General features: G+C 46.5%; 1 long non-coding RNA gene across 1 annotated transcript in view; it reads right to left on the reverse strand.

Annotated features, from left to right (window-relative positions):
* LOC143303796 (uncharacterized) overlaps positions 1-22,061 on the reverse strand; it is a 123,239-nt gene extending 101,178 nt beyond the window's left edge. The window contains exon 1 of the long non-coding RNA XR_013060452.1: positions 21,997-22,061. This is a non-coding gene — a long non-coding RNA (uncharacterized LOC143303796). The remainder of the gene's footprint in view (positions 1-21,996) is intronic.
* Between the last annotated feature and the right edge of the window lie 5,036 nt (positions 22,062-27,097).

Below are 27,097 nucleotides of genomic sequence, written 5' to 3' on the forward strand. Positions count from 1 at the left end.
GACGCCGGTGACCAGGTTGCGAAGAGGAGAGAGGATGACTCGAGAGGAAGGCACGCTGTTCCCGAGTTATAAAGCGGTTCACCAAAATGGCGCCGCGGCCAAAATGGGCCCCAGCAACTGGCACGGTCTCGCGGTCCCTTTGTGATGCCTGCCTCGCGGAGGAATTCCACCGCCGGAAACCTACTCCTCGTAGAAGCCCGGCTCTCTACGCGCATACAGTCAACACCGAAAGTATGTTAACGAGCGGCGTGGACCATTCCCGGGACGTTCTCGACCGCGCGGTACCAGCCTCGAGAAAAATATTAATCCACCGGACACGCTCGTAACATCGCGTCGAAATCTTGTCGAAAGCGTGGCCGTGCGCGCGGACCTCGATAAATAAGTAGACTGTCCCCGGCTTGTTAACCGATAAAATGGTAAAAAGCAGCGCCACGTCTAAGGTTTCGACGGGGCAGAAGGCACGCGATACCGTTCAGCGAATCGAAAATGGGTTTTTCTGCGATGGCAGGATAGCTCGCATACTTTCCGATAGGACTGTATGGCCGTTGGTGGCGTGTTTTATTGGAAGGTTCCGCGACATAGTCGGCGCGTTTTGACGGGCCCCCGCGGATCGCATACGAAATCAACGTGGATCGTTTTGCCGTAAGGCCTCGAGGTCTATCGCCGCGGAGTACGCGTGCAAATTATGCCTCGTCGCAACCTTGGCAGCGCTGCTCTGCCGCACTTTTCAGTGTGAAGAAACGAAGAAAATTATTGGGAAGGAAGCTCGTTTACCGAAAGCTCGAGCCCGATGGACTCGAGCCGATCTATAAAGCGATCTATAAAACGGAACGTGTATTATTCAGGAGGGCGGCGTGGCCTTGGGAAAGGCTGGCCGGCGATAATGCGCGCTAACGACTTTATCGCGTTCTAAACGGGCTTGCAAGCTCGCGGCCCTGCAAGCAAACGAGGAAGGAATTATCGATCGTCCGGCAGCCGGAGCACCGATGCCGGCCGCGATAAATCTTCATAGTTCCTTCTGACACGTTTCACGTGACCGTTTCGCGTTATCTTTGGCCGCATGAAATATGTCGGAAACGCTTTTCTTTCGCCTCGAATATCGCAAGCTCACGCTCCAACCGACGCATCGCGCCGAGCCTCGCTAGCGATTAAAAGGAAAACTCGAACACGTTGCCCTTTTCGCTTTTGCGCCAATCGATAACGACCGATCGATCCTACGGCCAGAACGGCGAAAAAGTGCCGTATTTGTGCCGTTTCGCCATTCGGATACTTCGAGTTTTAATAAGCCGTCGTTGTACGAGTCCCGAGGTATCGTGAAAGCACGATCGTTTATGACAAATGCGATAAAAAAGTTGTAAAAAAAAAAAGAAAGGAAGTTACAGATAAAGCCGACGCGAAAGACAAATTGCAACTTGCCCACTTTAAACGATCGTAATCTTGCAACGAACGAACAAAATGCAAAGATTCGAACGCTGTTTCGTAAGACAAAGTCGGTATTTACATAGCACGTAGAAACATATTGCTCTTATCGTTAATTGATAACGGTAGAACGTGATAAGGATAAAAATATTCCGACTAATCCAACGACAGATCAACGATCGAACAAACATTTGCAGATATAGATCTTCGCTTTTATAACAAATACGTAAGTACACGTAACGCTGTATTAATCTAAGATTCGTTTAAGGTTTGTATGTATAGAAGTTCCCTGTCGTAGCCTAACCTTCGCTTGTAGTTTCTAATATTAGGGTTTACGTGGCAATTACCCGTTTGAGAGTGTTCAGGGCTTTTTGCTGGAAAACTGTCATAAATTTATTAGCAGCAGAGAAGTAACAGTTTCGCTACCAACTGGCACGTATGTACAAGCACGAGTTTAACTATATGAAACAATAACGTACTAATGCAATGTTGTACATGCCTGTGAAATACAATTGTACGAATGTGGTTGTTTAATAATTCTCAGAACGCGACAAATTGGGCATATTTTATTCCGATTTTTATTATAGTTTGCTTCCAAAACTGTTGAGAATTATGGATCTTAATCGCCGAAATAAATGTATAGGAACATTTAAATTACACTTAGAATTGATATCCAAATAGCTTCAGATTTATTTAACATGTGATTTGCAAGATCTTCGTCGATATACATTTGCATGCGTCTCGACACTCTCTTTGCCTCACGGTCTTCTATACCACGCCACTAACTCAACAGTTGCATTCGTCTGTGCACGCACATACTTCCACACACTCATACTCGTACATGTGTGTCACTACTACGCGGCTAATGTAGTATAGTATACAAAATTGCACATATTTCAATAAACACAAACTGTCGAGTTAGCAATGGGATTAGGAGCGTTTAACGAACCTTCATATGAATTAGCCATTTTTTTCATTATACAATATAGATGATACATAATGGTATAAATATGATTAATACAGAATAACGTTCACTAGCAATAAACAGTTTCACTACACAATAATAAGTTCTCACTAAAGACTTATATTATAATAACAATGATTACTTAATCCCTAAATGACTATAGTAATAAATTCACAAGGTGATTATATGACTAATACAGAATTTGCCAATTAACCGTGACAATTACAATAGATACTCGAGATGCTAATGACAATAATCTTATGTTTAATAACAAATACACGGTTAATAGGATAGCAAATGCGCTTAATTGTCAAAAGTCCAAGTGGAACTCAACTTACTTGTCAAAAGTCCAAGTGAAACTGAACTTACTTGTCCACAGTACAAGTGGAACTCAACTTACTTGTCCACAGTACAAGAGGAACTAAATTGACTTGTCTACAGTCCAAGTGGAACTCAACTTACTTGTCCACACTCCAAGTGGAACTCAACTTACTTGTCCACAGTCCAAGTGGAACTCAACTTACTTGTCCACAGTACAAGTGGAACTCAACTTACTTGTCCACAGTACAAGTGGAACTAAATTGACTAAATTGTTAGATGCAAGATTTGTCCTCATTTTTTTTTTTTTATTGATGTTCTAATAAAAACGTTTAATCGTTCAATGGGGCACTTTTTGTTTCAAAGTATCTTCTATTTATCGGTTATATTCAAAATACCCTAACTGTCAATTTTCAAACAATTTTTACAATTGTAAGAAGTGGAAGTACTCACCAATGACCACCGTGGCAGTCAAAGTGTTAATTGTTCTACCTCCTCTACTGTGTGAACTGAGAAAACCGAGTTTAAAGTTTATGGAATTTTAATATTGCATTAGGACCTAAAATAACTATACCGTTTTCTAAGTAGAATCTTCAACACGTATCGTAAATTTGTATTCTTTGTACAAGCAAAACACTGGTTAACTACATTTTCTCTTCTTCTTTTCTTTCTTTTTACGCAATTGAAAAAGATAAAAATTAGGGCAACGATTCCCTACAAACGATCGTATCTTAATACCCTAAAAACTTACAGAAAGATGCTTAGGTACACAGTTCGGATACACATACACGTCACCCGTCGAGCAGACCAAAAATTTCGTTCGTTTCGATTCGAAATGGACGAAACGGAGATTGCTCTAAGCTGCAATTGGATCCGGTCGAGCGGCGGGATAAATTCCACCGGCCGAAAATGCATACACAGAGAGGAGACTCGGCCAGTAATTTAATAACTATGTATCCTGTTTCCTCGCGAATTATGCCCGCGAGCTGTTGAACAGGCGACAGGGCACGAGAACAGCGCGAGAAGTACCATTTTTCCAGTTGATGTTGCCGAAGAAATTTTTAAGGTGCATAAAAAAGAGCAGGAAGGAGCGGGCGGAGAGACGCGAGAGGCTGGAGAATTTTATCGAGTCGCATGGGGAATCGGCTGGTTACAACACAAATTTCGCCGATTCGTATCCCGAAACGGCAACAAGGGATCCCCGAGGATAGGGCCGCGTGGTAGGAGCCGAGCGTTTAATATATAAATATGTAAATAATGCGCTGCCGCGAGTATCTCTCATGCAGCCGGGTTCAAGCCGGTGGCAGCTAACTTATGGCCGGGACCAGGAAGACCGGCCTCAGTTTGCTCATCCATAATGGCGTTCCTCGCTGCGAATCTATCGTCACGTTTTAAACTTCTACACGGCGGTGGCGCATCGACATTTGGTCGTTCGAAATCGACGAAATTCGCTGTTCCCCAAGGTCGGGAATAATCGTCTTCGGGGACATTCGAGTTAACGGCGTTGACGGCTGTGGTTCATCGCGAAGTAGCACTCGAACAACGTTGTGATAAAAATTGGCTTTCGTCGAAGAGCGCTGGTAGAAAGAACACGGTGGGTGCCAAGAGACGAGTTTTCAAGGAAAAGAGAAATCTTACGCGCGAATGCAGTTGAAGTTGATGGAAAAGAAAAGCGTACCTGTGGAGAAGCCTGTTGTATGTGCCAGCTACGAAACACGGTGTTCTGTTCGTTTAAATGGATGGATCGTGGACAAGAGCCAAGAAACAATTAACCGTCGTTCACTGGACTTTGTACCGTTCTGCCATTATTCGTAATTAATTATTTGAAAGAGCAAATTGAGCTACGGTAGTCTCGTTGGTGCGTCGAACGTTTTACAATAAAAGATCAGAATTCTTAGATTTTCCCACTTGTGGCGTTTCCTTGGCAAATGGTACTCCTCTCTTTCTCTTTCTTCGATCGTCTGTTTAAAGTTGCCTTTGACACCTTTCAAGGTTACTAGCGACCACGTTAAGAACGCTCAGTGGAACGAAACGAATCTGTAGCAAGTTGTATAATTCGTACATAAATTATACTCGTTCGATGTTAGGACATTTTCAACGGAGTTTAGTACGTCGCGGGTGTTGCAGATATTTGGTTCCGTTTTGGTGATAAAGTAGAAGCGTGTCCAGTTTCTAATATTCCTATCTTTTATCGCGTTAAATTGCCTTAAATTACCATTACGGTTGTTGAGGAATAAACCAAGTTACGGTCGTTGTAATATCCAAGTTGGAACCAAATTACAATTATCAATCGTAACTTGGCGAAAATTGAGTTAAGCAACTCGTAGATCAGAATTGTCAGATCGTCTAACGCGCTCTGTTCTATGTTCCATTCTTCATCGACAAGAGGAAATTTTAGAAGAAACGATGTAAAAACGCTTCTAACAAATGGCGATGGAAAGCGTTTCTATATTTTTTATTCGCAGGAATATTATTTAGCGAAACCTATTCGCTTCCGAAGTCGTCCGGAAACGACGTCGTGGGCCATTGCGCGACGCTCCGCTTCCCCGTTTTCGTTCGATCGAAGAAAATGCGGATAAAAACAGCTGTGCGGCTAATAAAAATCGCCGTGGCTAGATTTCACAATTCTAAAAAAAAAAAAAAAAAAGAGAAATAACAGCGACGGAGCTGGTGGAAGCTCGTTAGGATTGGAACTGGGACGCTCGAGATAGCAACAAGTCGATTTTTCTCGTGGAAACGGCTGCAAGTTCGCGTGACGCTCCTCGCCAGCCCTGACCTGTTCTGGAAAAAGCGTGCAACTCTGAAATCTTTCTCCGGCTGAGAATTAAACGACGTTTTTAACGTTCTTCTCTCCAAAAATCTGTAGGAAAATCGTGCACAGATCGAGCGCAGGAACGTAACAGAACGTTCTTACGAAATCGATCGATTTCGCGACAGCTTCGCATGTTTCTAACGTTACGAGCGAGTTCTAACGTCGAACTGGCGAATACGAGAAAACAAACTGTACCTAGACACGGAATATAAACAGCCAGACGTGAAAACATTGACGTCAGATGTGACATTTTCATGGAAGGCAAAGGAAGAACAGTTTTATTCTTCTCGACGATCTCTCTGGTTAGAAAATTATACTTGAAAAGACAGCTGTTTGCAACGATCAGACAAGTGTGAAACTCTGCACCATCGTCGCCATTTATCATCATCGATGACCATTTCTGCGCATGATGCGCGTTTCTCCGTGCGAGTATCGCGAAAAATCTCCCTGAGAAGATAAACAGCGACAAAACGCATGACCACGCAACAAAGTACGCGTCTCGGGGCGATCGATCGGGACAACCTGAATCAATTTGACAGACTACATTGGTTTATCGAATTCTTAAAAATCCCATCTTACGTATTACCGTTTCGTATTTGGCCAGTTTCTTTTAAAACGCCGTTCTGGAAATTGCCAAGCAAAACCGGAGATGGCGTATTCGGCCGAGTCGTAAGATATTCGTCCGTCCCTGGAGAAGACGAGAGAACACCGCCGCGCCGGTTCGACAATAGTTTGGCTGGACCGGTGAAACAATTCCGAGAGGGCTGGCCATCGCAATAAAAGCCCTTCGACAGTGGATGTGACAAAAATGAATTGTTATATTGTTTTAACAAATGAAGGGAGACCGGTCACCCCGTTGGGCCCTCGCCGTCCGTCTCCGTCTCCACTGCGGGGACCGTGGTGACTTTCTTTTTCGCCTGTTTGTGCACACAGCCCCTCGGCGTATTATGTATCTGGACCCTCTCTTCTCCAGTCTCTTTCCTCCCATCGTCGTGGTCGTCGTGGTCGTGGTCGTTGTCGTGGTCGTGGTCGTCGTTCGATCTGCGCCTCGGCTGGTTTTGCAGAGCGCGCGCGAAGCACGTGTTTTGCCAGTTCCTATTGTTTCCTGTATGATAAATGGAGCCGGGCCTTCTGGCCGCCTCAAACCGCCTCGTACACCGGCTCCTTTCGGCCTCTCGATCCCTCGATAGCTTCGCCAACACCCCTGGAATTCCTCCTAACTCGCGGCAAACCATTTCCTTTAGCCGCTGCCCGATATTTTCGTCGATCTCGCGGCGCCAATTTCCCTCCAAACACGACGCTCGCGCTTCACCTGGTCGTAAGACGTTTGCGCGCCAAAGGAGAATAGCCTCTCGATTCCAGAGCTTTCTACAAGCCGCGTCTAACGATCGTCGGTCGTCAAGGACGCAGTTCGTCCAGATGGAACAGCGATAACGTTGACCGTTCCTTGCGTTATTACGTGCATTTAGCAGAATCTACGCTGCCGATCAAACTGGATTTCGTGTTTCCGGAGACAAGCGGGCGGGCTGGCGATTTCTAGTAGCTGGCGTACAATCTGGCTACGTTGTATTTCCCGTTTGGCTGTAGTCGTTAGCGTAAACGGAGAATAGTTATCGAGGAATAAATATACATTATACTGGATCCGATCTGGTATTCTCTTACCGGCACGCAACGTAGCAAGGAGAATAGCATTTATTCGATCGGGTTCTCGTTCGAGCAGGCGGCAAGAAACCGAGAGCATCGGGGGATCGAGGATCCGAATCCAGAGAGCAGAAAAATCCGGCACGTAACGGGCGACATTCTCGTATCGGCTCGATTATTTATCATCGTTTAATTCAATTAAAAATCCGCGCGTAAAAAGGGCCGATCCGGGCATTCCGCCAGTCGTAAAGTCGACTCTGCCCCCCTGCTCCTGCCTGCTTTTTTTTTATCCCTGCGGCCCGGAGCAGCCGTTTTTCGAATATATACGACGTTTCGACGACAGCGTCCGCTCCGACGACTCGTTAGGTATTAATAAACCGACCAAGATCGTAATTAATTTAACCGAATCCACCGCTGCTTCAGGGAGATCTTCATTCCTATTGCCCCTGTCGAGCGGTTCCAAGTCGCGTTCGAGTGGTGAACTGGTCTCTCCCGAGCTTAGATTAATTTATCATAAAAAATCTCCGAAGAGGAAGACAGACAGCGAGCGAGTGAGAGAGAGAGAGAGAGATAGGGCGAGGGGGAGGGAGGGAGCCTGAAACGACGCGTGTAATGGACTCGGTGAGCCGTTTTCAGCGAGCTGCTTTGCATATCCTGGCCATAAATCATCCGGCCGAAAATAGACGGAGCAATTAGACGAAGCGAGTACCCGCGGTATTTCCATGAGATCCACGGGAAATCAATCATCGATCGATACCGAAATGGAATCTAGAGATAGATAAACGTTGGCCGGGATTAAAAACACCACCGCAGGAAAGTTGAAATTGATTGGCAGAGGAAAGAAGGTGGACGGACGAGCTGCAAATTATTACACCTTTTTCCCATGGGGCATCGACAGCCACGCAGTCGACCAGGGGACGAACAGCGGCGAGGGGTAAGGACACCGATGGCCACCCTCTTCCTTCCTTTTCGCGAGCGTAGAGTCGCGCTTGCTGTGCAGCAGGGGGTCCGTAAAGACTGGCCGCACACAGGCATAAACATACATAAACACCGTGGATATATATAAGTTGGTAGCTTCTGAAATCCGTGGCTGATCCAGGAGCGATAGTGTTGGGACGCCCAGCGGGCAGTCTCGGCTACCACGGCACCCAACGATCTATGGTCGTGACGAGAATCCGGCGACCATTACCGTCTCGTCGAACCCATGCCCTCCGTCAGGACTAATTTTTACCCATTAGATCGTCCTCTCGTACGTCGCTTTCGTCGTGACGAATACGAACACAGCACCCTGTTCGTCGCTCTACTGTCACTGCGATCGATCGAGAAACGCGTCCGCCGAAAATTCAATTGGACGAACGAATCGATGGAAATTCCGACCATGGACGAGGTGGAATTAAAGGGTACTCGACGATGAACTCGACGAGGCTGACTCTCGACAGCTACCCTCGGTCAAGCTTATCTCGGCAGCCAATCTTGGTGGAAAAAAATGTGCCTGGCCGATAATCAAAGACGGTAGCCGTGTCTAGGGACGGAGGCGGAGGGATGGTCGAGCCACGGCCAGTTAATAACGTTGAATTTGACGAAGGAAAGTCGCTCTCACCGTGGCGCGGATGCAGCCCACGTACCAGCCATGGATACTCGCCGTAAAACAGACTGTTATCGTGTCGTCATTGTCTCGGCGAGTTTATCTGCCTCGCGGGAAGCATGCCACGAGGTCGTTTAACCTTTTTTCTACGGCCGAGCCTCGCCTACCGTTACCGATAACAGCGTCGTGATCTCTCGCGATCGATGGCGAACTCGGTGCAAGCCCGGCAAACTTAGGCTGGGCTTGTCCGAAACCCGTGTCGATCTTGGCCGACGTGTTGGCGAAATTTGTGAGAAGAGCGTGAGGACGCGGAGGCGCGGCGGGAAAGAAATCGTCACGGAAGCTGACAGAAGCGTCGAAATGATTGGCAGCGGAGGTTGTCCGGGAACACGCGAGCCAGCGTCCGGGGCGAGGAAAAATGATGGAGCCCGCGGGGGTAATAGGATCCGCGGGCCCCGATCGGCGCAGTTAGACACGATAAATCCAGAGGGGAATTAATTGCCGTTTGGTGCTGTCGGGTCTGGGTCCGATCCGGGTCCCATGGCCGCGCAGCTCCTCACTGTCTCTGCCTCGAACCTCCGCCTCTTGCATCCTCCTCCGACCGTCCGCTCGCTCTCTCCGTCTCGTCGCAGGCTCGCATTCTGCGTCCCTCGGTTGGTCCCTCCGTGGCCGCGACTGGTTGACATCCTACAAATAAAATCAGCTGCAGGAATGCCCGCGACGACACGGGGCCTGTGGGACCTCTTCGAGCTTCTCTCTGCCCTTCCTCTCGGCCTCCTCCTGGCCTCCTCTTCGTCTATCTCGGAAGTGAGCGGAGAAACCGAGCGCGAGAACACGCTAGGACCCGCAGGTGCGACGAGGACGACCGAGCCAGCCCCACGGTCTTCCGACGTAATATATGGTAGCCTTAAGACAACGGTTTGGTAGAGGCGAGCTATATACCTGCTGGCTGTCCCGTGGTATCCACCTTTACTCACACGGTTCTCCGAGCTCTACGTACGTGTGTCCCGTGTCGGTGGAGTGTGGGAGTCCGTTGGAAGCCTTGGACGTGCGTGCAGGCACCGATTCCCGCGCCACCTGGGACCCACGGGACCCTCTTCGGCTTTATTTAATTGTCGCTTAACTCGACCGTGTTCCAGCTACATCGTCCCATGCCTGTGCCTCCTCTTGCACCGATCTTCGGCCAATCTTCCACACCCTCGTGATTTCTCCACTGTCGTTTTTACTTCCACTCGGCTATCAACGACTGCGGATGAGGGGATGACGTAGCGGAGGGTTGGAGCACGAGTGGAGCCGGGGGTTGTTGGATGTAAATTTCGACGCCGGTAATCGAGGACAAATAAATGGACAGGGGCGAAGAGACGCGGGAAACAATGGCCAGGCGAAAAGGAAGAATCGCAGGCGGAATGTTGTTAGCCGGTGGAGTTTGTCAGCGTGGAACGCGTTGCTACAGTGGCCGGGAATAGAGAGCAGAGGCTCGTGGTTCGCGCGCCACATTTGCCACGGGGCCTTGATTTACATGGAATGCCCGCGTCGCGTCGATCCGATTTTTAGCCGACGCTAATTCCAGGCGACTCGTTCCCGATATGGTTCCGCGAAGAACGCGGCCGCGTTCCCGAGACCAGCTCCCCTTTCCGTCCACGTAGACTGCGGCAAAAACTGCATCGTACTACGGAGCGCTGGCCAATTATCATAAAACGCCGCACAACCGACTAATAAATTCCCGGAGCGTCCGAGCGATGCGTCCCTGTCGGACTTTATCCCCGAACTGGCGTGGTAGGAGATCGATCTTCTCTCGTGCGGACGCGTTAACGAACACGGTGGTCCTGCGTGGTACGGAACAACGTGGAAACGTCGAATTTTCTGATAAAGTAAAAAGAAGAATCGCAGCGAGGATAAACCGGAGAACGAAACGCTCGGCCGATCGAGGGTAGACAAGTTGAACGACCGAGGGAGCAGCGACGGTCGATCGGCTTAACGCCAAGTCCTTTTCGATTCCCGGCAGCCATAGTCCGAGACAGGAAAGCTCTAAAGAGCGCGGCGGTCCGGCCGATGCTTAAATCACTCCGGTCACTCAGTCTCGCGGCTCAGATTGATGTAAGGCCGTGTTTTACATTCAATTCAATTGGGCAAAAAACTGCTATCCGTTGCCGGCCGCATTGTGCCGCAGCTCCTTTCCAGGACCCCACGGTGCAACAGGTAAACCGCGCTCGTTAGAACCGTTCCGGAGGAACCGGTGACACGAAATTGTCATTATCTATCACACGGTGAAACGAGCCTCTGCTCTTCTTCCCTCGAATCTCCCTCGTGCTGACTTTTCTCGTGTGGCGGGATCCAGGCGATAAACAGCACCAGAAGAGAGAGAGAGAGAGAGAGAGAGAGAACAGTAAGAGGAACGAAGCGCAGTCGGTTTTATCCCTTCATCTTCGAAAACGGCACCGATGGTGGAAGAACACCCTGTCCCGTTCCTTTCGCCTTTTATTTTTCCCTTCTTCTTCTATTTTCTCTCTTCTCTCACCCCCTCCCCTCCCCCTACCTACCATCTCCATTCTTTTTTCTTATTTCCCTTTTTGGTTTGTTTCAACAGTCAGGGACTGCGCCGAGATACCGGCGTGGTATTTTGCTGCTATCGGGATCGAATCTACATAGGCGACATTATTCTCGACGACGTCGTTATTCGGTATGCGGGAATCCACGACGCCGCTTTTGACGTAAATTGCGAGGAGCGCCGGTCACGTTTCTGCTTTATTCCGCGGCCGTTCTTATTGCCGCCGAAGGACGTGCAGATATGTATTCCTGCGGTGTCGCGCGACAGCGACGCTCGACATACTTTCCGAAACTCTTAATCATCTTCAACCCTCTGTAACGTCCTGCCACACTCGCATCCTGCGACCATAGAATCTCCATAGCTTTGGATAGTAAGTTTCGGCTACTTGAATCCTGGTGAGAGACGATCGCCTCTTGTATCAGATGGTAATTACGTAACAGTTGCGTTAACGATATTTGCTGTTTCTTCTTAACGACGTTATAGCGATTATTATATTTCTTTACGCGTCCATCGTAAAGCAATCGTCGTTCTATCACGCCTACTATTTTCGGTCTATCGTTGTTGCTCGTCTGTTGCGCAAGAACGGAGCAATCGCGCGAGAAACGCGCTCGTGTTGGCAGTAAAGTCAGCTGACCGCGTAAGCGTATCGTGTAAACGTTATATTCGACAAATATAAAGCGTTCTACGACTCTATGTACTCGACATAATTTACTTTTCTCGATTACTCGATAGAACCGGCGTGTGCCACGAGTAAACACAGTAATCGGCCGGTTTCCAGGCGAATAAACGAACGAGACGCGAATATGAAGGAAGAAGCGTGGATTTTAACACCGCAAATTCGTTAAAACGCAGCGTTTCGAATTTCCTTTCTCTACAATTGGCTGAGAGAAGTATCTCTGCCAAAATTGTTAAATGTATGCTACATTCATACTGTACGTGTGAAAGTGTATGCGAGGGTGCAGAAAAAAGCGATTAAAAGCGGTTGGATGATATTAAAAGTCGTTAGAAGTGGTTGGAGTCATCGGAAGAAAACAAACAAGCAAGCTGAATAATTTGTAAATGAATTTTACACTAACTATTTTTTCAAATCCTCTCCATACCTTAACAAAAATAAATATCGATTTTTAATTCATATCGTTCGAATTACAACGATTTACATAGGAAATATTTAGGTACCTAATGTTCTGTTGCTGTAATGTAAAATATCATTCGACTTTCCCAAAATTAACATCGACTTTTAGTCAATATCGTTCGAATTACAACGATTTATATACGAAATATTTAGGTACCCAATGCTCTCTACCTGCAACGTAAAATTTCATTCGACTTTGCCAAAATTAATGTCGACTTTTAGTCAATATCGTTCGAATTATAACAATTTATATACGAAATATTTAGGTACCTAATGGTCGATACCTGCGACGTAAAATTTCATTCGACTTTGCCAAAATTAATATCGTTTTTTAATCAATATCGTTCGAATTATAACAATTTATATACGAAATATTTAGGTACCTAATGGTCGATACCTGCGACGTAAAATTTCATTCGACTTTGCCAAAATTAATATCGTTTTTTAATCAATATCGTTCGAATTATAACAATTTATATACGAAATATTTAGGTACCTAATGGTCGATACCTGCGACGTAAAATTTCATTCGACTTTGCCAAAATTAATATCGTTTTTTAATCAATATCGTTCGAATTATAACAATTTATATACGAAATATTTAGGTACCCAATGCTCTCTACCTGCAACGTAAAATTTCATTCGACTTTGCCAAAATTAATGTCGATTTTTAATCAATGTCGTTCGAAATATAATGATTTACATAGGAAATATTTAGGTACCTAATAGTCGCTACCTGCAACGTAAAATTTCATTCGACTTTGCCAAAATTATATCGATTTCTAATCAATATCGTTCGAATTGCAACGATTTACATACGAAATATTCAGGTACCTAACGGTCGATAGCTGCAACGTAAAATTTCATTCTTTCTGCCAAGTCCATTTACCTTCCACTAAATGTGTTAGGACAGCGCGTGTTTCCACGACGAGACTATCACGCTGCTATGCATATTCCGATCCATTCAATTTCATTCGATCGTAGCGAATGCATCGATGCGAAGAATCTAATTCACGTGGACCGTATAACCGAGATCGGTCGTTTGCTCGTGGCGATCGTTCGCGTTAGTTTTTCATGGATTGATCGAGCGTTTTATGGCGTCGTAAATTATGCGAAGGCGTCAGTCAGTCTGGGCCCGGGGCCGGCTCGCATCAGATTCGACGGCTGGCCGGCTGATTGGAAAGGAAGAAAGCGAGAAGGACACTAATTAGCGATTCCGAGAAAGGGGCCCGTTTCGGACGGTGGATCTGGTCCGTGGATCAAATCCACGGGGGAGATGGCTCGATAGATCGGAGGTGTGAAGGCTGCTGAAGAAGTGTAAGGCATTCGAGAAATTCGTTGAAGAAATCGATAAACCTTTCGATCTCCGCTCGTACGGGAACGCCTGGCATTCCCTCGCTTCCACTCTTCCGCGATAGAACTCACGATCGACCGTGTCGACCAATGAAATTGACCAACCAACGAAAAACAAACGAATCTATAAGATCGGTCTGTCGGATGCTACTGAAAATCGCTGTATTCGCGATGAAATCGTCAAGCGGACGCGTCAACCGACGGATCGGAGCGTGCGCGAAGAGGAGGACCGTCGTGGACAAGGATTTTCTGGGAGAGAACGAGCCGGCCATGGGAATAAAACAAGGAGGACACTAATTAGCGATTCCGAGAACCGAGAACACGAACCGTGGCACGGCACACGGCCCACCTCTCTCTCTCTCTCTCTCTCTCTTTCTCTTTCTCTTTCTCTTTCTCTCTCGCCGTGGGTCTACGAGGCCCATAACACGCCGTGTCGGATCCAGCTGGAACCCGTAGCGATGCGATGCACCGGGAGGGGACGAAAGGTCGAGGAGCCGGAGGAGAAACCATCCGAAACATTCGGGCCAGCTTAGAGTGTCAACTGGTGGAATGTCTTACCCTTGACCCCTCTTCCACCGCCACGGCCGCTCGTTACTTTGTCTCCTCTCGCGAGTCCATATTGTCATCGGCCGGGTTTCTATCCCGAATTCCTGCCTGATCGCAGATAAACCACGGATCTTCGCTGGAATACCAGTGACACCGGAGCAAACTCGGCTACTAATATCGCTCCGATGGTCCTAACCTCGCGGCAACCTTGCGGGGCCAATCTTTTCCATCGTTTGACGAAATAACTCTTCCGCCATTCTTCCACAAATTCCTGTCTCGCGAATCGTTGCGCGTGGCGTAAAGATCGTACCGTAAGTATACAACGTGGATATGAGAGTTGCTGTGTGAGAGGATTCGTCGGATCGATCCGGCCGCTATCTTCCGTATCGTTGGAACGCGCGTTCCTCTTCCGCTAGGCATTTTCGAATTTCGAAGCTGTGGCTCGCACGTTGTATCACGTTGGATTTCCCAACAACGGTTTCGGGCTACGTGTGTGGCAACAGACACGTTTCCCGTGATCACGACACGGGGCATTAAGATTCATCCGAGTAGGTGTGAAGGCCGTGAAAGTCACGACGGCGGTTCGATTACAAATAAGGAAGCCATCAAGGGACCCTGTCAGGCTAATCAAACCGACGATGATAAAGATCCCACTTTCCCGATCGCTGTCGATTCCTTTCCAAGCGAGAAAATACGAAAGCGATCGGCCCATTAGCCGGCAGCGAAGGTTCCCAGGTGCAAGCACACCTAATCGCGGAAGGAAAACAGATCCGTGTGAATCGTTTCGAGTAATAGTGTTATCAGACGCGAGCCGTGTAGGACACGATGTGTTTCTGATACCAGGGCCGAGCTACCTGAGCCGTTCGGCCTAGAGAAGTCCTCGAACCGCTGACCATTCCGAACAAACGAGAAACGCATCCTTTCGAGTAGCTTGTTCAGATGCGACGCACGGTCAACCGACGACCGTTGCTCGGAGAATAAATGAAATTTTTCGAACATAATATCGTAAATAGTATCGACGCCGACAAGCGTGCGAATGAATGGCACGTGGTCGAAGAACAAGCGGTCGTGTACAAGGTGACTCGTGTATTTCCCTATGGCAGAATGTTACGGGAACTGTCGAGTGCCGGTGGAACCTACTAAATTCGAAATGCTGAACGAGCCAGGGCGTAAGTATCGACCAGGTTTCTGGTCGAGCAGGCGAACACGGAGATCGTTTCGTTTAATTAAGACTTGTTTTTATTTCTGGTAAACTCGTTCGGGTATTTTAGGAAGCCTCCGCTGGACTTTCGATTAATTTATCCAGCTGACTAGCCCGCTGGATTCGGCCGGGCTGTTAAAATCGTGGAAAACCGCTGAAAACGGCCGTCTCGCGATTTTATTGTTCCGGTCGAACCACTGCGTAAAAGTCGTCGCGTCGTTCAGATGGAGGGAACAGCTTCGAATTTCATACGCATTATACGTTTCCAACTTTGCCTCGAGTTATTAAATATTTAAATTACGACAAACAGACAACGACACTTAAGGCGGTTCGCGACTCGATAACTGATATTAACGAACTACGCTTAGTCCTTAGCGTTTCATTCCGTTGTCTCTCCTCTTCCTCTCCTCTCATCGATTATTCCCTCGCTCCCTTGACGAGTGACGACGCTGAATCATCTTCGGGTCTTCAGAACGAGAAGACACGCTTGGAAAGTATCTGAACGTCTAGGTGTCGTGCGAGACTTTTATGGCCACATCGTGTGCGTTATACGGTACGTTTAACGAGACTTTATTAACATTACAAACGAATCATGTTACGATTATATTCGGCAAAATTGAAAGCCATGTGAAAATGTACGTAAAAATTGCAGTATATTTGGCAACAAATTGATACAGCTACTTTAAACGTACAACGAGTGCTGACCACGACTACATAAATATCGAGCTTTATCAACACGTGTCGTTGAGGTTGACCGATAGAGGAACCAGTGGATGAATTAAATAGAAAAATATATGGAAGTAAGTACAAGTACAGGTATAGCGTATGCTGATCCAGATCCTCGCTCTTACAGTGTCACGATACAATAGGAAGATAGGGATCACGTTCGTATATTCATAGCAAAGAACATTACCAAAAAGTTAACCTTGGTGTGTGGCTGCGGCTGAAGGCTACAAGAAACAGCAATAGAAATCTACTTATAGCTCTTTTCTTTCTAGACCTTGTAACCGAAAACGAAATTTATATTCAAGGCCACAGTGATATGGACCTCTCGTTATTTCCAATCTTTTTCGCTAAATTCTATTCTCTTCGCAACAGCGGTCTGTTTCTGCGACATAGAAATTGTCCAACGATTCCAATCAAAAACTCTGAGATCCTCGATAGATGCACCTTGGTATGTTACCAACGAAACGATATATCGCGACCTTAAGATAGCCACGGTTAAAGAAGAGATATCGAAATTCAGTATAATATAAGAGTTAACAACCGCCAAAATTAGTTACCCAATTACTTGACACGACGAATCAGATCCGCGAACTAAAAAGACAATATCCTTTAGATTTAAGTACTAGATTGAACTAGAATCAAACGTACTATAAACTCTTATAATTCAAGTTACAGTACCACGCCAAAATAATTTGCCTATAATTTTCAATGGGATTAAAAAGTCTACCAAATAAAGAAAAAATAATTACACGTGTAACGGACAATTCGTTGTTTAAATATCTTTCTGGCCTCTGTGAAATACCACAGTTTGTACAGCTTTGGATTTCTTCCACATTCTATCGATACGACCAAGATGTGAAACAAATACAAGGACGCGTGTGTGTACAAGCTGCATAATACAAAAGACACGTACAAGCGTTCGAGTACTTTGGCGAGGCCGTGTATCTTTCCTCGGACCTTCTCTTTACCAAAAAGAAAGACGAACAAACGGAAAAGACGAGTTGCTGGTCGTGGCCAGTTTTTTGCCCAGGCAGGTAGCATAATGGCAAGGTGGCGTTTCTATTAATCGTTCAGTGGCTCGAGTGTACGCTCTTGTTAATAATAATTCCGCGGCGAACAGGTTGCGCCGCTTACGACGCGTATAAAAGGGAACTACTGGATTAATAATTAGCGATAAGCCTGTCGGCCGATAGTTGCGCGCTCGCCTTAATATCCCGTTGCGAAAACCTCTTCAACCTGGGTAATTAAACTTTTAGCCATCTGCCGATCATAGCGACCGGAGAGCCATTCAGCTCCTTCGTGCCGGTGAAAGAGAAGCGGAGGAAGAGAGAAGACGAAAGGGCGAAACGTCGTCGACCTAAAATTGCGACGAAGCAATAGGCGAAAAAAGAAAAGAAGAGGCGAAACGATTTGGATCGTTAAGAAAACGTGGACGACGCGTGGAAGGAGGTTTCGAGAGGGCTGGGAACAAGCGTACGGCGCGAAACAATATCTATCCGCGCCTGCCGGCTAGTTGGATGTGAAATACGCGGTGGAATATCGGGACAAAAGGAGAAAATCGAGGGTAAGAGAGGCGTAGAGGGTGGCGGGTAGCCCCGATTCTGGGAAACGTGTCCTGCCAGCTTGTTAGGTGTCCCCAACAGTTCTCTAATATATGACTGGCACTCTGTACCCTTTTTCGAGGGAGGAGGATGAGGGCTGTGCAGGTCCCCAGCGTCTGGTCCCAGAGTTTAGAAGAACGCTTACCTGCTCTCATCGACGGTGAGAGGAGAAGAGTGGTTCTCGAGGCTGATCGACGCATCCTCTCGGCGAGTATTACGCCATAATTAATGATCTTGCCGCGGCAGAGGTCTATTAGCGATCGATCGATTTGATCGAATAAGCGATGCTTCCTGCTAGAGTCGAAAAGAAAGAGAGAAAAATGAGAAAAGAGAGGAAGAAAGAAAAGAAAGGAAGAAGAAGCTGCGTCTGATTTATACCGACGCGGAGGCCCTTCATTGATTTCCCTCGAATAAATTACCCGGCTAATTTACATCGAGATTACACGCACGCAAACTTTCCAGTAATTACGTCGTTCATTTTCCAAAGTATACGTACGATCGAGTAAAACGGAAATTGCACGCGGAGCCAGTGGCATCTGGCTCGACAACAAAGAACGTGCACGCACGTGGCCACAGGTTCCAAGATTCCTGGACAAATGAAGAAACGGTGAATCGATCGATCATCGCCGGAATCGATCAGACCGGGACACTCTGAGAGGGCCTGATGATGTCTAGTCACAACACCATTGTTTCAATGACCCGCTGCCCCGCCCGGTAGGTGGCAGCCAGGCTTCACATACTAATGAGCCGACCAGTTTCGAACATCATCAACGCACCGCGATGAGAGATGAGGTGTTGAGACGAGCCAGCCTTTTAATGCGGTTACGCCGCTTCCAGCCCGTTATCTCTTCGTTTACTCGTCGATTAAAAACACAGGGATCGCCAACTACGAACGAACGATCGATACCGCCGACCGGTCCAATTGATCGCGCAGATGGCTTGAAAATTCGACTTGTTCGTAGGTTGCCCCAAGGTCGAAGTCCTGCAGGATCGTCCGGCATGACGCAAGAGTGCTTGTACCGAAAGCTGGGCCGAGGAAACTGTGCGTGGTCTAAAACGATCCAAGACGAAGGAAGGGAATGGAAATCGGTGACGTGCGTCGAGATCAGCGGTGAATGAGGCGCTAACGACCGGTGATTACGGGCGGGAATCCGTGGCAACACGCGTAAGAGCGGTTACGGAGGTAGGCCAGGGCCCGGCCGGAACCTGCGTGTGGCGGCAAATAATCAGCCGTGTAGGTGAGGATGTCCATCAATCCCGGAGCGCGGGACCTCCCGCGACGTTTCTCATCTTCTCGCCGAGCGACGTCTCTCCCCGACAGCGTCCTCCTCCTCGAAGGACTTTGGCCACGCTTCGGGAGAGCCGGTGCAAGATTGATGCGCCGGCGTAACGGCGTTTTTCGACCGTTCCGTGCCACCATCTCTCTGTCTTCGGCATCGCCAGACGAAAGCTGCTTACGAGTTACAAGCTATCGCCTCTGCTCGAGTATTTCCAGCCGAACGAAACGCAACACTAAACTGCATCGTCGTTTTTAAATTCCATAACGAGAGCCAAATGTCTGAGTCGTCCACGGTTACCGAAGACGCCGACTGTTCCGGCTAAAGTCACGTTCACATCGGCCAACTGCGCTTGCAACGACCAGGCCGCGGGTTGAAAGGATCAGGACCGACGATGGAAGAACGGACTGTTCCTAGTCGAACGACGAATCGATTCGACTTGGTTGACGCTGTGCTTGCACGACTGAATTTCAACTGTTCGATCGCTTCGTCGCTCGGTGTGAACGAAGCTTAAGAGAGAACACGAATCTAGTTCGTATTTGTTCGATTCGACGGCTGAGAGTTGGAGGGTTCAAGCAGGTTACAGTCATCTTACGAGACGCGAAAGTAACGCAGAGCCACGTACAAGACGGGAAATATTTGTAAATATTAGAACTTGTACGCATCTGGTGAAGATTGAACGCTTCTCACTGCCCTGCTTCTTAATCGTTTTAAACTAAATCTGCTATTATATTCGTATCGTACGTGCCTTATAATTAAGTTGCGGATATTTATGCATTTACAGGGAAAGTGCTAAATTATACAAAATAGGAAATTTAACAGCTATCGTAATATCAAGGGGAGGCAAAACAAATTGCTGCTTAGGTTTATCGAAACCTTATTTAAACGTAATATAAACTTCTCCTTCCTTGTCACAGTTTACGCGGCACCTTTTTTACGTGACAAATTACAACGCAATTTACGCGGTAAATGTTACGCGCGACCATAATTTACGCGGCCGGAGAATATATTTTCCTAGAAGTTTCAAAAGTAACGAGTGCATGCGGTAATTTATTATTCCGCGATATTGAAACGCGTCAGTGCTGCACGTGATAATGGTAAAAGTACATTACGTCGTGCCAGTCGTCGTACGTGTACGCATCTTTCCTTTCTTACCGACAGGCTCTATTTACGCGATTTCCATTCGCGTGAAACGAATCTACGTGAAACGGATACTCCGCGTCAATCGGCGAACGAGCGTACTCATCGAAGCCAAAGTTAAGGCTTTGTCGATCAATGTAACGCGTAGGTGTTCCGATATCTGTGCAGCGTATGTTCCAAATTACAGAGAGCCACATCACGCGAATCACTTAGGTTACACCAGTTCAGATATAAGGAGCACGGACAGTTCCATCTTCCTGATATTCAAATGCCATCGAGCGCCAAGCAATCGTTGCCAACGAGGATAACAATTTCGCTGGTGAAATACGAAAGATTCGTCTGGTCAAACAGAGGACCCGAAGGATGAGTAAAGGCGTATCGAGATTATCGCCGGAGAATCCGACGCGGCTGTAAAAGTGAAATTACACCGGCGGTGAAGTCGCTGGGAGAGAGGTTAGCCGAAGAGGGGAAGAAGCAGAACGGGCATAATGCGGGCCTGAAAAGTAGACAATGGACACTTACGGGGCCGAGAATGCGATAACTTTATACGCGATCGAGGTTTCGCTGGGTCGGGGTGGAGGGAGCTACAGAGGAGGCGTGGAGGATCACGATTTACCCATACAAAATCGCGGCACGTATGCCGCGCCGGTAATCAAACCCATAAATCCGAGGCATAAGCAACCTCTGACACAGATTCTCTTCTCTCTGGCTCTTTATCTGTTCGGCGCTGGCCCGCCGGTGGCTTGCCCGATCGCAGCCGATAAACGCCGCTCGTTCGCACTCGATTTCCTTGTAATTATCGCTTCGGTGCTCGGTGGACGGTGCTCGAGTTCCCGGGCTCGTCGTTTCTGACGATTCAATCGCTGCACCGATAATATTCCACGGCGAGACTTTCCAACTGGCTTGCACGTTTTTTCCAGAGAATCTTCCAGTCAGCATCTTTCCGCCGTGCAACGATTAAACGGAGAGACGATGGAGCGAGAAAAAAAACGACAGGGTTTACAGGAAATTGCAGGAGCTACGCGAAGGCAACGGCGGATAAGAGAAACGCGACGTGGGGCGCACTCGTTCCACGTTGCGCTCGACAGGCGAGTCGAGTGGAGTCGAGCGAAGTCGAGTCGAGTGTTTCGATGCATGTGCAGGCCGCGTGGTTGGGCGTGGTGATGCACGGCCGCCTATCGAACTGCTCTATCGCTAATAAATCTGCGGCTCAACTAGAATCTGCCTCGAGTTATGCGCGAATAACCACGGATCCGAGCCGTCGAAAAAACTTACACGCAAACTCTGCGAGAGAACCGTTCCGAGGGACGAGTTACGAGCATACCGAGACTCGTTCCTCCAGAAGGGAAGTCCCTAGGGTAAAACGTGCCTTCCGGAACACTGGCAACTTTCTACTCCGAGGTCTTTCGAATTTCGTAGATGAAACGATTCGTCAGAGAGTTCCATCCTGATTTCTTTCCAGCGTACAATTTGTTAAATCAACCTATAAATTGTCGTTTATCGTTCATTGAAAAGGGAGCGACCGCCAATTTCTACTCGGAACCATCGCTCTAGTATTATCAATCTGGTAAATAGTACTGGATCGGATCTAGGTATTTACATAATTCGTAATACCAGGTTCTAGAAGATGCGAGTTCAGACAGACACTGCTGCTGCCATCTATCGCGCGACGCGCTAACCCGTTTCTACGGCGCGTTTCTATGCAGCGTCAATTTTTAATAAACGAGACTTACCAGTAAATCTGCTCCATTCCAGATTCCGACTCCTCCGTGTCGTTTGTTCTACCGTCGCTTCGCCTGGAACAAACGACAAGATTGGAAAATTCATTAATTCGAATGGTCGATTCCGTAACATTACGACGCGTAATGATATTTAGCTGCGATTATCGCATGGTTCAGGGTGGACAGGCGGTCCATCGATTCGGACAATTAAAAAGCGGGGAGGCAAGAAGGTTGGTTGGTGGATTTGTCATTGATTCCTGGCAGGTTTCGAGCCAGGGTAGCACACCCGCTAGGAAGTGGCCGAAGCGTTTGCCAGGACATCAATACTTCTACGCCGCGGCCATGAACCGGCACATTATTCGTCGATAATGTCTCTGGTCCGCGCCACGGGGAGATGCTAGTGGAAGATAAATTCTTTTCTACCGATTCCTTGCCTACTGATTCGCCTAACGCTTCGTGGGACGTACATATTTGGTTTCAGAAATGTATCTCATTCGAAGGCAATCTAATGCAATGAGTAATTATATCGTCTTATAAAGTAAAGTACCTAACCAACGCAGGCCTGTAATTTATCTTCCTTTCTTGCCTCTTTTAGGGTCATTTTACGAAACGAAACTTCATACTGCAAGATGGAATGAAATATTATAATAACATCACTATATAGGTTATAATATTATTATAGTATTATCATTCGTATGGTATAATGTATTTCATACGTTTGAGAATAGGTATATACAATGGTGTCTAGGTTAACCGAGCCCCGTTTAACCGAAATTCCGTATTATCCGAGATGCTTTGAACTTTACCATAACCTCGCCTTTTTCGAAATGTTGACACGAAGAGTAAGAGATTATAAATAGCGAGGTATCGTGAAAGCAGTGAATTAAACTTGCGGTCGATTTAATAATTAATTAAACTTAAATACACGTAGAACATTATACGGATAATGAATATACAAACACTAACAGACTTTTCCGTATTATCTGAGTTTCCGATTATCCGAGGCAAGTCCGATCGGCATCGCCTTTGATAATCGAGATTCTACCGTAATTAGAAAATTAAAACTCGCTAGGAGATTGTTCTACTTACCGAGTATTATAATACCTTGTTATTATAATACTAATATTATGATTACATTATTTATATTTTATTACAATATTAAAAATTATAGTACATATATATTACAATATATTATCTTGTTTATAATTGCTATAAATTTGCTAAATTTCTTACTATTTCTTAATTTACAAATTTAGTAACTATAGCAATAAATATACCGAATATTAGCATGTAGGTTATTATAATACTAATACCACAATACTACTACTATAATACTCTACAGAAAGCACTATGCTTCGGTTATTTCACATATATTTTTCATATTCCGTGCCATCGTTCGCCCCGAAATTTCCTATAAATGTACCTACGTCCACAGTCTGAAAAGAAAGAATCGAATAGTTCTGTAACTGTTCGATCGTCGATACAAAAAGGAAGTGGTTTGGGAATAAGTTAGACATATCGGTAACATAGACCACTTCCGTCTCAATATTGCCAGCGGCTGTTTATCGCGGCAATTTGCGGGACAGTTCGTAAGAAACTCGGGGCGATTGTCCCGCGGGCATTAATTGGCTACATTATATCGCTGTGCGCGCAATGCCAGGGAAATCGAGCGTGACGATCGACCGAGGCGATCTGCTCACGCTCGCGTACCACGCATAACCGCGAACATACGAAAGGAAAATAATTTGGCGAGGCAACGTATCGAGAAATCGAAGGCGACCGTCTCTCGCCAGATACTTTTCCCGTTTTATTCCCCATCGATATCGATGAATTTATATCGGTTAATTGCCGCAGCCTCGATGGAACATCGTAAAGCATCTTTCAATTGCCAACCGTTTCTTTTCTTTCTTTTTCGAGGAATACGAAGAACATCTCCGTTTTGGCTGAAGGAAACTGCAGCACCGCAGAGGAAGGGGTAAAGATGAAATAACAGAAAAAGAGGGGGCAGGGAAAAAATGAGGCAAAACTGTATCGAAGATAATGAGGGGGTAGCCGTGTGCCATGGTGATCGGGTGCATTCACCGCAGAAGAGGAATAACACGATGAACGACGACTATTATAGACGTGGCTGCAGGGAAGAAGAAATCTCTCGTGCAAAGAAAAACTCGTACTCGGCGCCGATTAAACAAATATTATATTTCTCGACGGAAATAACAAAGGTGGCTGGCTCCTTTGCAAAAAGCTCAGCGGGGGAGTTGAAAAAAAGGAAACGAAGAGAGCTTACGGAAAGAAATTCCTAGCGAAACGATCCAAGGCCTCTCTAATGGTCGCGGATAACTCCTAAAATTACACGATCCACGGGCACGAAAGTCGTGGTTTCTCTTCTATCTTTGTAGGTATACTTGAACGATCGACTGCGGCGCGCAGCCAATAAATTTTTCACGTAACCTGTACCAATAAAATGAGATAGCGGGAGTAGAGAGAGGGAGGCATCGACGCGATCCTGAAACAACTATACTTATCGAGGATCGTGCCTCGCAGGGTCTGATGGAACCCCGCGTTTTCAGTCCCGCTTCTGTAATTACTATCCTCCTCTCGCGTATATACCATCGTTGCCTCTTTACTCCGGTTCGTGCCAAAAACGACAACCTTGCCCTTCCTTTCCCGGCCTGCCTCCGCCATGTCAATGTCTAATGCAGGTCCATTTCGATCTCTCGCATACGTTTCATCGACGAGTTTCGTTGCTTACGGAAATCGTGCGACGGCGTTAAGCCTCGTGTCTCGGTCGAAGCAACGTCGACCGAATTTTTTCCTCGCCTCTTGCCGCTCCACAAAATATTCCCAACGAACAGCGACTCACGGAAGGTGGATTTTAACTTCGTCCGCTGTTTTAACTTCTTCCATGTTGTCTGGATGGACACGAGGCTTTGCTTTCGCGCGTGAAAAGAACGCCTCGATTTGACGTTGAAACGTCTCAACAACCGATTACTTGAGATTAAAGCGCGAAAGAAGAACGCGTGACCATTGGAAGTTTCAATCTGTTAAGAGGCCTGTTAAGAATCGCTATATTTAAATTCTCTATATTCTAGCCGAAATGTTTCTGCCGAAAAACAAACCTCATAGTATCTACACCTGTTTCCATTCGACGTAGTTGCAATTGATTTGTGTTTAGTTTTCGTTTGAAGGATGATCCGGTCAACAGGTTAAATGGACTAAACCCAAGCAACAGTTTTTAGAACTGCGACCAGGAGCCTACAAGGGACATAAGTAGTTGGTTCCAACGGTGTCCTTACGTGGTAAGAACACAATAATCGTTACAATCGATTAGTTTTTATTGGCAGCGATTAAAACGGATAAACGAAACGAAATAAACCAAATGAACGTTATATCTCCGAATTGCGAATTAAACGCGTCCATTCTCTACCGTACCAGAGAGGAGATCCTTATGGCTACGTGCATTTTTCTATCTCCTTTTCTATGCTTTCAGAGATATCGCGTCAAATCACGTCGTATTGCTGTTTCGTAGTACGTAGGTGCATCGATGCAGCACGGTGTTTTTAACGTGCTTAAAATATAAGATAAGCCAAAGAGGCTAGCAAAGTTGGTAGCCTGTCTGTATCAGACTAATTACACTGTCACGAGGGCGAAACGCGTAGTTAAAAAGGAGGAAAAGGGTGGAGGTATCGCAGCTTCTCGTTCGAACGCGCTTCTTTTTCCGCTGGAATTGTCGCTGCGGTCGGTTCGAGCGGCGATCACGATAAAAGCATCGGACAATAATAAACAATGCGTGAAACGACAAGTACAGCCGGGACATTCCGCGAGATGGTATCGCGCAGCGGCGTGCTAGCCAGCGGAGAGCGCAATCAATCATTCGAACCGGATAAAATATAAAATACGCTGCCACGGAACGACGACGGTGTACGCGACGCCCGGTGGCGATGTGTGCCCGCCGTTTTATTTATTTGCACGGTCATGCAAGTTCCGCGGAATTAACGTATTTTTTGCACGCGACCCGGCCACCAGGATGACGGGTCGATCCGCGACCTGAGCTTTTATTATCGCCGGGCTTAATGGAGGTTTCGCGCGCGACTACCGCCCCCTCTTTTCCCTCCGTCGTCCAGGCACCCCACGACATTCTGATCCTTTTAACAGTTTTCTTGAATAATCCTAGAGACACCGTCCATTCCGCTACTATCTGATTACACATCGGCCATAACCGATGATTCGCAAAACGGTCGATACGATGCGATGGACACTTTGGAAAATGAGTTGGTGGACGCGATGACCTCTCCAAAGTAATTTCAGACTGTTGCGAACTCGTTGCTGAATCACGCAGGCCGAGGACTACGCACGTGATCTTGCCAAATGGGTATACACCGCTGTTGATAAATACGTGGACACGTCGAGAGATTTGTAGTCGCAATTGGACCGCGGACATTGACGCGTTTACAGGGAACTTGAAAGTACAGAATCGCACAAAATGTGCGTAATACGTAGAAATGTAGAAAGTATGCGGAAAGTATAGCGCTTGCTACTTGGATACTTGGCGGGTTAAACGGTTTTGTATTGTTCGTAGGTTGCACGTTTTCGATGATATTCTGGAAAATATTAGGTTCTTTTACAGACACGTGTTTTACAACAACGCGTCTTTATACAAACATGAAAGCTGATCCGTAGAACGTCGTGGTGCTTATTTTGATAGAACAAAATCGATCGTGCGTAATTCGATAAAATAATACAAAACGAAAAATGTCGTGCGTCTATTATTTCCTTATAAAACGAAAGAAACTTTTCAGACGACCTAATATGAGTTTGCATGAAAATCTAGTCCAGTGATATCGTAACAATATGCGAATTTGATCGGATTGAAGATATCGGTGAGGAGTTAGAATTAGACACTCGCTGTCTTTTTATGAAATTAGCAGAATGTAAATCTGAGTTAGATGCTAGGAAACGTTGCAATAATATTTTTTTTGTATTGGCTATACAGGGTGTGCAGGAAATACAGGTATAAACCGATACTATGTATGTACATATTTGCTATTTAAATATTACTAGCCGTGTCGCATCAATTTCGTCGTTATGTCAATTAACGTTGGAAGTTTTCCTATCA

Source organism: Bombus vancouverensis, chromosome 16 (genome assembly GCF_051014615.1).
Source record: "Bombus vancouverensis nearcticus chromosome 16, iyBomVanc1_principal, whole genome shotgun sequence".
Classification (NCBI taxonomy): Eukaryota; Metazoa; Arthropoda; class Insecta; order Hymenoptera; family Apidae; genus Bombus; species Bombus vancouverensis.